This window comes from Mus musculus, chromosome Y (genome assembly GCF_000001635.26).
Source record: "Mus musculus strain C57BL/6J chromosome Y, GRCm38.p6 C57BL/6J".
In the NCBI taxonomy this organism is placed as follows: domain Eukaryota; kingdom Metazoa; phylum Chordata; class Mammalia; order Rodentia; family Muridae; genus Mus; species Mus musculus.
In genome coordinates, this window is record NC_000087.7 from 59,437,551 (window position 1) to 59,451,317 (window position 13,767).

Below are 13,767 nucleotides of genomic sequence, written 5' to 3' on the forward strand. Positions count from 1 at the left end.
AGATCTTCCATTCTTTTTATGAGGAAATAAAAATTAGCCCATTTCTCATTGCTCCCATAGCAAGAAATCTGTTTTTGGTCCTGTTGCCACAGAAGCTCTGGGTCCCTCTTTCTGCATGGAAAGAGTCACTAGTCCGAGATGGGCAAAGAGTCTGCGAATGACAGACAGACGAACACGTGAGATTGTGTACTATCTGAATGTCATTTGTCAAATTGAGCATCAAACTTTTTATACACAAGAAAATAGGGAAGTTAGGTGACACATTGGCAAAGTACAAATGAGGTTACTGGATGCTTAATGGCTCTTACACAAAACAGAGGAATGTAAACACAAAGACTGGCAGGAACTGGTCAATAAAACAACTGAGACAAAGTCAGCCCTATCTAAGGTCAGCTAAAGTCTTAGAAGCCAGGTGTGAGGTCTTACACTCCTAGGGCAATGGCTTTCACACCCAAGTCATATTTCTAATTAGGGAGTTTGGCTCTAGCTAACCATCTCATTACCCTAAAACCACAGCCAGATCTACTGCCTAAACCATTGTAAATTCCTGTATGTGGGAGTGATTTGGCTTTTATTCTAAGTGATAGTGTAATACCAAAGGCAATTCTGAATGTCACTGAATAGGCAACATTGAATTCCAAACCCATGGTTCAGCTCAAGGACTTTCTAGGACATTGGAACACTGGCAAAGGCTTAGATATGTCAGAAATCAATATTAAAAGGCACTTATAATAAGATATTACTAAAAGAGAGCACATGGATCTGTACACCAAACTAACAAGGGGATAGGGTATGAATATATATGGGTTATGAGAATGCCAAAGCTCCAGGAGTTGAGTTCCTTTTGAAACTCTTTGACTCATGAGTGCTTCCAGGGCTCTTGGACTGCCAAGCGGACTTCACTACAGTGTGCATGTGCGGCATCCTGGTAGACACAAGAGTCCAGTAGCTAAGGGTCTATTTTGGCCATGCATGTGAAAAAACTAACATGGAAGAACTATGGCCTGGATAGAAAAAAAAAAAAAACTGAATTCCTGTAATCCTTTGTATGTGACACGGTTCCCTGGTCCTGCTACAAATCTTGACTCACTAAAACTTCAATTATTGGGACTAGGAGTGGTAATAGCACATTTGTTTAAACCTAAGCACTCCAGAGCCAGAATCCTCTGTGATTTTGAGGCTAGCCTGGTTTACACAGTGTGTCCCAGGTTACTCTAAGCTACATAATGAGATCCTGGACAAAACCAAAACCAAAATTGAACTAGTACTTAAGTTTTTGGGGAAAACTGACCTACCTAATGGAAGGGTGATTTAAACTTCTGCTGGAAGCCCCACATGCCTGGGCCAATCATTCTTTAATGCAGTCACTTAGGAAATTCAATGGTGTGGATTCCCAAACCACTTTGAACAAAACATCTATTCCTTGTCTAGTTTCTCTAATCTCTGACAGGACCGAAAAAAATGTCAATGCAGGTATCAGGTACCATGCCCTTTGTGGGCTATACTGGATATGTTGGGTACACAGCCTCGATTATACTTTTTCTCACCTAACCAGGATTGTGTGTGTTGGGGACTAACTGTACAATTTTCTTCCTGTTCCAACTTACCAGAGGGGACCATTTAGAAATCTAAAGTACTAGCCAGGTGGTGGTGGCACTCGATTTTATTCCCAGCCCTTTGGAGGCAGAGGCAGGCAGATTTTTGAGTTCGAGGCCAGGCTACTATGCAAAGAGTGTTTCAGGACAGCTGGGGGTATACACAGAAACCCTGTCACGAAAATAAAAAAATAATAATATAAAAAAAAAAAGAAAGAAAAGAAAAGAAAAGAAAAGAAGAAAAAAATCTAAAGTACTGGTAGTCGCAAAGTAAATGGTGTGCCCTTGAAATTGGCAACTAAAAAGAAAATGAATGGCAATCTGAGTGTAAAAATCCATTAACATGATCCAGCTACCTGGACAGAGTCCTGAGGCTACCAAACTCCCATGTATATGTGAAACCATATTAGCAGTATAAGACACAGTTTAAATAATTATTAGTATAATATTATTTTGTGACATAAAATTATTAACTGTACAATACAAGAAACATTGAATTTATTACTACTATAACTCCAAAAGCCCTTAATATACATTTGTATAATAGTATCCTCAGAGGATTGAAACCGTCCACCCTACAGGAAGCTCCTTAAGCAGAGAGATAAACAACTCAAAAGAAATCCAGGAAGCTCTTTAAGCAGGAAGGCAAACACCTTCAAAGAGCTTCAAGGAGTCCTCAAACTGACAAAAGTCAGTAGGCTTCTCCCTGCCAAAGAAAGGAATAAAAGCTGAGAGTCCCTCTCATATGCAGAAAGATGAGGTACAAAAGAGAAATATGAGGCCAAGACTTAGAGCATTTCTTTCTGAAAGGTAAAACCCTGGACAATCCCCAACCTTATTTTCCCTAATCTCTAAAATACATCCAGAAAGAAGCTCTTTGTTCTCTATAGCCAGCAAAAAGCCTTTTTGTTTCGGTGCCTTACAGCCAGAGATGTGATAATTGTAGGAAGACCTATAGGGATATGGAGATAGAGAGGATATGCAGACTACTCCCCACCCGTAGCCAAGATTACTCCCAACTCCTCCCAACTCTCCCCATCTCCTCCGAACTCTCCTCCCAACTCCTCCCAATTCTTCATCTAGCTGTTAAAACCCCCTGTTCTTACTGCTCAGGGTCAAACTCCCCTGCCCTGCAAGGCAGAAGGAGTTTGTCCTCAGCTAGATTTAGTAAAAGCTCTTGAATTTGGCATCAGGGGGGTTTTCTCTTGAGTCTTTGGGGTGCTGGCCAGCTCATCCTAGGACTTGAGTGGAGGCCCAGCTTTTGGTGGTCTTACATGTGGGTGCTCATTTGCTGAGATTTGTGGCATATCCCAGTTCTCAGAGATCCCCGCTGAGAGGTAAGATCCTGCCTTTGTCTATGTCATTGTCTATGTCTTTTTCTGCAGGCTTTTTTTGAATTTTGTATTCTTAGTTTACAGTAGCCTGTGCACATGAGAGCAACAAATTCCCTGTCTGGGATGGAGGGGAGGGTTACTGACAGATGTGTCAGGAGTAACTGGCTGCCAACCTGGGAGACATCCCAGGAGGTCTGAGGGAGCTCCAGGGATGCCTGGGTATTTCCCATCGGGGAGCCAATTGAGACTGTGCTCACTCAGCTGTCTGTTTCTGTTACTAGGTGCTAATTGAGTGGTGCTCACTCAACCATCTGTTTCTGTTACTGTATGCCAATTGAAAGGTGCTCACTCAGCAATCCATTTCTGTTACTAGGTGCCAAGTGAGAGTGTGCTCACTCAGTCATCTGTTTCTGTTACTGGGTGCAAAGTTAAGAGTGTGCTTACTCGGCTGTCTGATTGGGTACTGGTTGCAGTTATCGTAATTTATTGTATGTATATCTTGTTTGTTTCCCTGAATGTGACTCTGACAATGAGACAGACTATTAGCACTCCCCTGGTATGAGTCTTGTGATTTGGACTGAAATTAAGACTAGGATTCACAACCCGTCTGTAGATGTCAGAAAGAGATTTTGAAAAACTTTCTGCTCTAGGGAATGGCACGCTTTGGTGTTGGTTTAACACCAGAGGACACTCTTGATTTTATTGTGATTTCTGCCCTTAAATATGTTGTTTAGGCAGAGGGGACCAGGGTCTCAACCAAATCAAGTGCCATAGAATCTCATCTAAAAAAATTTAGCCAAGGACCCACCCCCATCCTTGTTGAAACCTTGAGTTCAGTGGAAAAAGCCAGACTCCTGAGACCTAACTCTCAGCCACTCAGAGAAAAAAAAATGAGATAAAAATAGTGGAGTCTGAACTGCAACCCTGGCTCCCACAAAGATATATCCAGAGATAGAAGAACCTCCACAATGGCATAACACCCTACCACCATATCCCCAACTCGTCCCCTCCCAGACCTCTCAACATGTCTTAGGTGCCGCTGGGGATGTGAGGGTGGGACCAGCAGCTGGAACCTGAGGCTGTTGAGCTCGGAACCTAGAGGGAACAGACTGCACAGTGCTGCCTTTATATACTTATGGCCCTCCTCCATCAGAACCCAGACAACTGCAGTCCCTTTAGTACTGGCCATTTTCCTCTACTGATCCTATAATTTGAAGGCATATCATGCTCCCTTTTCTGAAAACCCCTCTAGCCATACTCATCTAATGTAATCTCTCATGTTCTCTCATCAGCCGACTAGGGATAACTGTCAACAGATTTTGAGCATTCTTTTCACCACAGAGGAGAAAGAAAAGATACTGCTGGAGGCAAGAAAGAACATGCTAGGGGTCAATGAATGGCTGTCACATCTTCTGAATGAAATAGATGCAGGCTTGCCTCTGACAAGTCCTGACTGGGACCCTAAAAGTCCTCACAGTAGGGGGCAGTTGACAGTTTTCCTCTGGGCTCTAGTAACAGGGCTGAAAGGAGCTGGCAGGTGCCCCACTAATTTGGCCAAGGTAAGAGGGATCCTACAAGAGGAAAAGTAGCACCCAGCAGTGTTTTTTTTTTTTTTTGAGCGCCTCTTAGAACCATACAGGCCTTACACTCACTTTGACCCTACACCAGAGGGCCAGCAGGCAGCGATGGCCATGGCTTTCATTGGCCAGTCTGCTTCTGACATTAGAAGATTACAGTGTCTATAGAGTCTGCAAATATTATCTTTGAAAGATCTGGTTAAGGAGGCAGAGAAAGTGTACTATAAGAGAGAGACTGGAGAAGAAAAAAGAGAAAGAGAAAAGAGAGAGTCTGAAGAAAGATAAATTATACGAGATAGAAGGCTGTAAGAAATTTAACTAGGGTTTTAGATATAATTCCAGGTGATAAGGAATATTATAGAAAGGGAGGGGAAAGTAGGCAGACAGTGTACCTGGGCAATACAGCACCAAGAAGATCTCAAAACTCCAGAGGACCTTCGCAACCACCTCTAGATAAGGACCAATGTGCATACTCAAAAAAAAAAAAAATGGACACTGGGCAAAAGACTGCTCCCCCCCAAATAGATATCAGTCCTCCCAAGGTCCTTAACCCAGAGGAAAATGACTAGGGCAGACGGGCCTTAGGCCCCCCTCCCCGAGCCTAGGGTAATCCTAACTGTGGAGGCGACCACAACATATTTCCTTGTTGATACCAGAGCAGAATTTTTAGTCCTGAAAGAGCCACTGGGGAAATTGAAGAACAAGAAAACTGTAGTAATAGTGGCTACTTGTCAGAATCCATACTCTTGGACCACTGACAATAAAGTTGATTTAAGAAGAAGCCAAGTAACTCATTACTTTCTCATCATTCCTGAATGCTCCACCCCATTGTTGGGGAGAGACTTACTATCAAAATAAAAGCCCACATAAGTTTCTTTTCAGAAAAAACTTCAGTCTCTTGGATTCCACTATCTCTATAATTTTAGCTTGAAAATCAGAAAACTAATATAGATAAAGTGAGCTCAAACCTGTTAGAGAAAAGTTCTAGAAGGGAACTGGTTAGAGAGATATCCTCAAGCCTGGTCAGAGAGTGCAGGTATAAAAATGACAAAAAGGGTGCCACCATCGTTGTGATACTCAAAGCTGGTGCGACTCCTATTGGGATATGATAATACCCCTTGAACAAAGAGGCCTTCAAGGGCATCAGACCTCACCTCAAAAGGCTCTTAGAACTGGGTGTTTTATTCCCTTGTCAGTCTTCCTGGAATACTCTGTTGCTAGCAGTTAAAATTCAGGCTTCACCCCGGGAAAGCAGCTAAGAGGTGACCCGCCAGGGGCATACTGGGCAATAAATTTTACTGACGTTAATCCAGCCAAGTACAGTAATAAATATTTATTATTTTTTAGACACTTTTTTCAGGGTGAATGGAAGCCTTCCACACTAAGAAGGAGACCACCAATGTCATGGTAAAGAAGATATTAGAGGAAATTTTCCCAATATTTGACATCCCTAAGGTAATTTCATCAGACAACATCCACTCCTTCGTTGCCCAGATAAGACAATTGCTTATAGACCCCAGATTTCAGGACAGGTAGAGCAGATAAATAGAACATTAAAGTAAACCTTAACTATATTGGCTTTAGAGACCAGCAGAAAAGATTGGACAACACTCCTAACCTTCGCCTTGTTCCCAGGGAAATTTATACTTACACCCTTTGAACTCCTCCATGGGAGACCTCATGAAGCAGGGAGAATGTTTGACCCTGGTGTTCCTTTTTCCCAACCCCTGCCAGCTCACTTGAAGGCCCTATAACTGATCAAAAAGAATTCCTGGGAATTGCTGAAAAAAAATCAAACACAGACACACACACACACACACACACACACACACACACACACACACACAAACAAACAAACAATACATAGGTACCAGGAACCACAATGGGACCACATCAATTTCAAATAGAGCATCCTATCCTGGCCTGACACCACCTTTCTAACAACCATAAAACCAGATGAAAAGGACCCTAACTGGTGCTTGTGACAAGCTCTGCTGCTGTTCCTCCAGCCTGTGTCTGGCTCCCCCATATTGGCCCCACCGAGGTCCACTGGCCCAGCCCTTCTTGCACTAACTGGGCTTGGCTCAGGAACTGAACCTCCTCCCTCCATCCCACCTCTGGTGAGAAACTCTTTAGTCTCATTAAAGGGCTTCTGGGGCTCTCAATGTAACAAATTCTAAAGATGTGACTTCATGTTGGCTTTATTTGACAGCTGGGCCAGAGGTTTAATTTTCCTAGTTCTAATATTAGAACTATTTACTAGAAGGAGTGGGGTATGTGAGACCCTGTCTTATAGCATTTATCCCTGGAAGGAAGAGCCCCTGGACATTTCCCAACCTTTTTTTTTTCCCTTGATCTCTAAATAAACATCAGAAAGAAGCTCTTTGTATTCTATTGCCAGCAAAAGCCTTTTTGTTTCTGTGCCTTACAGCCAGAGATGCGATAATTGTAGGAAGACCTACAAGGATATGGATATAGAGAGGAGGTGCAGACTACTCCCCCACTACACCCCCACCTATAGCCAACTCTCCTCCCAACTTCTTCCAATTCCTCAGCTAGCTGTTAAAGTCCCGTAATGTTACTGCTCAGGGTCAAACTCCCCTGCCCTGCACGGCAGAAGGAGTTCCTCCTCAGCTACCTGATAATAAAACCTCTTGCAGTTTGCATTAGGTGTGGTTTTCTCTTGAGTCTTTGGGGTGCTGGGCAGCTCATCCTGGGACTTGAGTGGAGGCCCAGCTTTGGGGGTCTTACAGAGTCTTGGTGAAGTTGAGACTAGTTGTCTGAAAGAAGCAGAAACAAGAGGGAGCTGGAGCTACCTTGCCTGGAAGGGGTTTAGATCCACTGAGCTACATTGAAAGGATTTTCTCCAACCTGTTGAGCTGTCTGCTCTATTCTCCAGGTTCCCATTTTTGTGGACCATAGTGGGGTGGGCTTTGGTGGTACAGCTGTCCCTGAGTCATTTCTGCTCCTGTAAGTAATCCCTCACACATATTCCTGTAAGGAATCCCAGTAAAACTCATTCATCAACCAATTTGGAATTCAGCAACATTTATAACATAACCAGTTCTAATTCCACCACAGTTAATGCAATAGCCAACATTTGGCCTTAATTATTACAGATTGATTATTTTTGCTTGTTTATTGTGTATAAGAATAACTCAGTGAAATTCTCCCTTTCTCCCATATGGATTCAGTCCTTGAAATCCAGTTGCCAGGGAGCAAAAAAAGAAATTTGACTTGCTGAGCCTTCTTGCCAGCTCTGATTTTGCCAACGTTAATGCTTATAGCAGAAACATGGCCTAAAGTCAAAATATTTGTATTTATTTATTCAAATTCATTTGTTTATTTAATATATTTGTGTGTGCCTATTCTCAAGCCACAGTACACAGGGTTTTTGGGCATTGCAGTTTTTAGTGTCTTTTTTGGGGTTCTTTTTTTTTTAAGGTTGTTTTAGAGTTTTAGGTTTTTTTTTTTTCATTAGTTTGTTTTATATTTTGTTTCTTTGTTTCGTTTTGGCTTTTTAGTAAGACTTCTTGAGTTCTTTTTAGAATTTTAGATTTTTCTTTAGAGTTTGTAAAGTTTTAATTGAGGCTTTTAGGATTTTTTTTTTAAAGTTCTTTCATATAAAAAATGATTTTAGGGTTTCCTCAGTGTTTCAGGCAACTTTTTAAAGACATGTTGTTGTTGTTGTTGTTGTTGTTGTTGTTGTTGTTGTTGTTTGTTTTGTTCTTCTGTTTTGTTTTTTTGGTTTTTTTGCTTTTACAATTTTTAAGGTCTTTTTAGGTTTCTTGAGATTATGGGGAATTTTAGGGCATTTTAAAAGTGTTTTTAGAATTTTTTATGGTCTTTTTAGAGTTCCTTTTTTTTGTTGTTGTTGCTTTGTTTTGTTTTTTTGTTTTGTTTTGTTTGTTTGTTTAAGTATTTTCGGGTCTCCTTTTTGTGATGTCCAATGGCTTTAATCCCAGCATATGGCAGGCAGAGGCAGGCAGATTTCTGATTTCAAGGCCAGCCTTGTCTAAAAAGAGATTTCCAGGACAGGCAGAATTACACAGAGAAACACTGTCTTGAAAAACCATAAAAAGTAGCTAGCTAGATAGATAGATAGATAGATAGATAGATAGATAGATAGATAGATAGATAGATAGATAGATAGATAGATAGATAGGATACATAGATAGATAAGATAGGTAGGTAGGTAGGTATGTAGGTAGGTAGTTGATAGGTAGAAAGGTAGATAGGTAGATAGATAAATATAAAGTATTTTAGGTTATTTTAAAAGCTTTTTAGGTCTCTTTTAGTGTTTGCTTAAAGATTCTAAAGTGTTTTAGGGTTTTCTTTTTTAAGATTCTAGGAGTCTTTTAGGGAGTTTTAAGTATTTTAGAGTTTTTAGGATGGGGGGCTTGAATGACAGGGATTTTATGTAGGGTTTTAGTTTTTTGTGATTTAAAAATATTTCTGGATTTTTTGGGATTTTAGGGTTTTCTTGAGGTCTATATTTGGAGAGGGATGGATGTTTCTTGATTTCTTTTGAATTTTAAAGTATTTTAGGGTATTAGGATCTTTTAGGGCTTTTAAAGGATTTTAGGATTTTTTTTTTAATTTCTATTTTTTTAAAGCTTTTGTTTTGTTTGTTTGTTTGTCATTGTTTATTTTATTTTATTTTTTAGAAATTTGGTATAGTTTTTAGGGCTTTAGGTTCTTATTTTAGAAATATATATATATTTATATATATTTCTTTTCTTTTTTTGGTTTTCTTCATTTTTTTAAACTTTCAGTGTTTTTTGGGTCTTTTGCAATTTTTATATTTGCTTCTCACCATTTGTTTATGTCAGATTTTTACTGGCCTTATTGTTTCTGACCCGATCCTGTTCCTCCAACGAGCTGATTGTGAACTGGTTGTGGTGGAGCTTCCGGGAATCAAAGTTGTCGATGGTTGTGGGACTGGATCTGGAGCAGCGGCTCTGGCCCAGGCCGAGTTTTCGGCCAGAAGGAAAATGTATCTCTACTAGGGCAAGACAGATATGGTTTGCCTTCACTGGGCCCCTTGAGGTCCCAGGTAGGCACAGTATTGTGGCAAGCGGTATCTAAACTGTGAGCTTGGCTATGACAGACCTCCTAGTAGTCAAGATATCTCTGTATGTGGAAGGAGTTCTGGAGCACCAGCTCTGCTGCAGGGAAGAGTTGTGGCATCATGATAAAGTCTTATCCCTTTGGAATGATAAGACAAAAAACGCTTTCCTTCTACTAGTTGCCTTGTTAATAGTGGTTGCTCACAGCAATAATACAGCAATTGCTAACTCCCCTTTATTTTTATTATGATAAGTAATATATTAGGTTTTCTTTCTTTCTGCAAGAGAATACTATCACTCAACCTCACACATGCACGAAATTATATAAAAATGGCCTCAAACCCGTATGAGAGCAAAACTATGTTAATTACCTTATTCCAAATCTGTGTTAACTCACCTAACAAAACACTCTCCTTCCATCCATTTTCCTCCAAATGCCTTGATTTCAGCTACTGCTACAAACACACCAGTAGTGACCCACCTGACAGGTCGAAAAGCCTAGAAATGGTCCCGAGGCGAAAACTTCACGGAAACTCCTGTATTCATGGTAACCTGTATAATGAATGTTCCAATGTCCTTGCTTTAGTCGGTAAATGGATCTGTGTGCTTTCCCTTAATATTGCTTTCTTGTAAGTGCCTCTAAGGATTGATTTTGACATATTGCTAAGTTTGATACCTCACCTAGGAATTCCTGTCCTAGGCATTCCTTGAGCAAACTTTGGTCTTTGAATTCACCAAGGATGCTGCCTATTCAGTGACATTCAGATTTACCTCTAGTACTGTAAGAGAGATAATGAAAGAAATCAGGCATTACTATCTGTTCCACAGAGTTAGAATTCTCAGGGCAAACTACTACCATATGCAAGAATTTACTATTATCTAGGAATAAGAAAGGTTGTGTTATAAGAAGAAACCAGAATAGATAATTAGAACTATAGATAGTTGAGCTTCAAACATACACAGGAATTTGCAATGGCCTAGGGGCCCGGGGTACTATATGATAGACTAGAAGAGGAACTATTGCAAGGGCACAAAACCATTGCCTATGACTTCTAAGATTAAGCAAACCTTAGGGAAGGCTACTTTTGATCCCAGTTTTTAACATTGAATTTTATCCCAATTGGTCCCTGCGAGTTCTTTGTAGGCATTCCTCTATTTTGTGTAAAAGTCACTTATAAGACTATTGCTCTCTTTGAGACAAATTGCATTCAGATCCACACTCATTTGTGTCCTGTCTGTTTCTCAGCCTCTCTTCTTGGTAAATCCTTGCCCAGCTTTACTCAGAATCCAAGATATGCCCATGGAGCAAGGACCCAAGTGAGGTTTGTCTGTGGCAAGCTACCTTTCAGTTGACTAAAATTATATCATATATATACACTCCAGCTCTATTCAGGTACCCCAGGAGAAGGATCTCATTAGATTATGAGATCTCATTATGGATGGTTGTGAGCCACCTCGTAGTTACTGGGATTTGAAATCTGGACCTTCAGAAAAGCAGTCAGAGCGCTCAACCACTGAGCCATCTCACCGGCCCTATATACCACATTTCATCTATTAAGTTCATAATGGAAAAGAAACGGTTCCATTTCCTAGCTATTGTGAATATTGCAATAAACATGCATTGAAAATATATCAGATGTAGGATGTGGGATCTTTAAGTATTTGTCTTGGTGTGTGACAGCTAGACTATCTCATAAGTCTAGTTTTGAAAACCAGTGTACTAATTTACACAGTGCTGCCCATGTTTACATACCACCATGGATACATATGGGAGAGGAAGTAGTCAATTGATCCCTATTTGTAGAAAATGCAATCCTGTCCTTAATAGTTTCAACAGAAAACTTATATACAAACAGTTTCAGCAAATTGGAGTGATAAAAAGTCACATTAAAAAATCAACATATTTATATATGCCATCAATGAACTTGCTGAGAAAGAAATAAAGGAAGTAAAAGCCAATTCCTAATAACATTTTTTTTAAAAAATAATAGGGGCAGGGAAATAATTAAGGGGATATTGTGCTTGCCAGACAAATGTGAGGAAAAGAGTTCAGATAAACCAGTACCCAGTGTTGAGTGAGTGTGTCTGCTCACCTATACTCTGATCAGAGGAAGACTGGAAATCTTGGGTCAAGCTGCCTTGCTAGACAACCCAAACCCTGCTAAGTAAACAGAGTGAAAGTCATCAAATTACACACCTTTAACATGTGGTCTGTACATGCACATGCACACACATGAACATATCCTCTTACATATGTACAGCTTCATACATGAAAAAACATTATACATACATGCCATTAAGATCCACCTCCATTCTCCCTCATCCACTCTACAAACACACACACACACACACACACACACACACACAGAGAGAGAGAGAGAGAGAGAGAGAGAGAGAGAGAGGGAAGAGACAGAGACAGAGACAGAGAGACAGAGAAAGATAGACAGAGACAGAAAAACAGAAAGACAGAGACTGAGAGAAAGAGAGAAGGGATGAGGAGGAGTCATAAGAAGATAAATTGTAAGAAAACATTAAGACAGGACAAACAAGACAGTGTCTTACTGTTCCCACAAAACTCTGCTAGGAGAAATAGCATAAAAGCACAATGGTGTCATCAAGACAGCTCCAGTCATGAAAAAGAAAGTACACCAAGGGCCTATTAAACGTCCAAACCAATATTTTGTTTGACTGACTTCCAGTGTCAAGCTTTTAACATGCCAAATGTCAAAAGATATTAATTTAGTTTACAAAAAGACTTGGTCTTATGTCTTTCCTGGTCATTCAGTTGTTTGTTCATGTAAGAGAATAAACTTAAGAAAAGGAATATATTTTAAAACCTTTATTAAAGAATATTAATTACTGTGTTAAATGCTACAAACCTATTCAGTTATTTTCATTATTACATTTACAATGAATAAAAGTCATTTTATTTGAAGAACATTATAATGCTGTTATTTATAATGATATGTTTAAAAAACATATCCAATATTTAGAAAAATTCACAAAAAACTTTTCAAAACATAAGTCAAGTAATCACCTTCATAGATTTAATTTCAAAGTGAAAAATTGAACTTTCTTTTCAATATCACCATGCTTAAATCAAGCATTTCTCCATTTATAAACCACTACTCATTTTGCCTTTATAGATTATCTGAAAGAAACATAGGTACAGTAACTTAAATCCAGAAAGCTATTTTGTTCTGACATTAAGATTGCACAGCTAATTCTCAAAAGGTGTATATTATCTGAATCGATACATATAATTTCCTACCCATTTTACCATGCAGCAAGTTCTTCATGCCTAGCAGGATTGTTCTGTTACTTAAATTCAATGTTTTCAGAGATGGCAAAAGGCCAACTAGAAATTCAGATAAGCATAGTTAATACAGAATTAGCCAGGAATACAAGTTACCCCAGATTGTAGGAGAAGAGTGGATATTCTGACAGCAAATAGCTTTTAAATATAAACTCCTGAGATAAGTTGGAGTTAAAAAAAAAAGAGAGGGGGTGGAAAAGCATTCAGGAATTCCAAGAAGAAAGAACTTATGGCATAGCACTGAGGCAATGGCACAAGGAAATAACTGGTTGATAGAAAGTGTCCCTGAATTTCTGAATGATGCAAGCCTTTATTGCTGCATAGCCAAAGGGAAACAGAAATCCTTCACAAAACTCAAAGAGAGGAGCCAAATAAACACCTTTCATCCAGCAAGATCAAAAACTGCTCATAGAAAACTGGCAAAGTGTACAAAACAGGCAAAACAAGTTTCTGTGTCAGTAAAGTAGGATCTTCACTTATAGCCTCAATTTTACACTTTCTCAGTGTACCAATTTCTATAAAACATGATCTCTCAATCAGCTTGACTAAGTGTTTAATAAATAATCCTGTGCAACTATATTCCAGCTGCATCATTGAACTCAAACTGAATGGTCCATGTGTTGCCACTGATGTGAGCCATTATCCTTTTGTGCTTCAGGAGAATTATATGACCTTCAACAAGCAATCCAAATATGACAATGAATAAGAACCCAACTTGCTAACTGTGACAGACAAAACAATTCTTTAAGGCCACTAGTGCTACATTCAGGAGTCCAACTTTGTCTGTGTTCTGAATCTAGTCAAAAACAGTTAAAATATTGGAAATAAAACTTGCATCTGTACTATAAATAGATTAGTTTTGCCCTTATTCTCTGA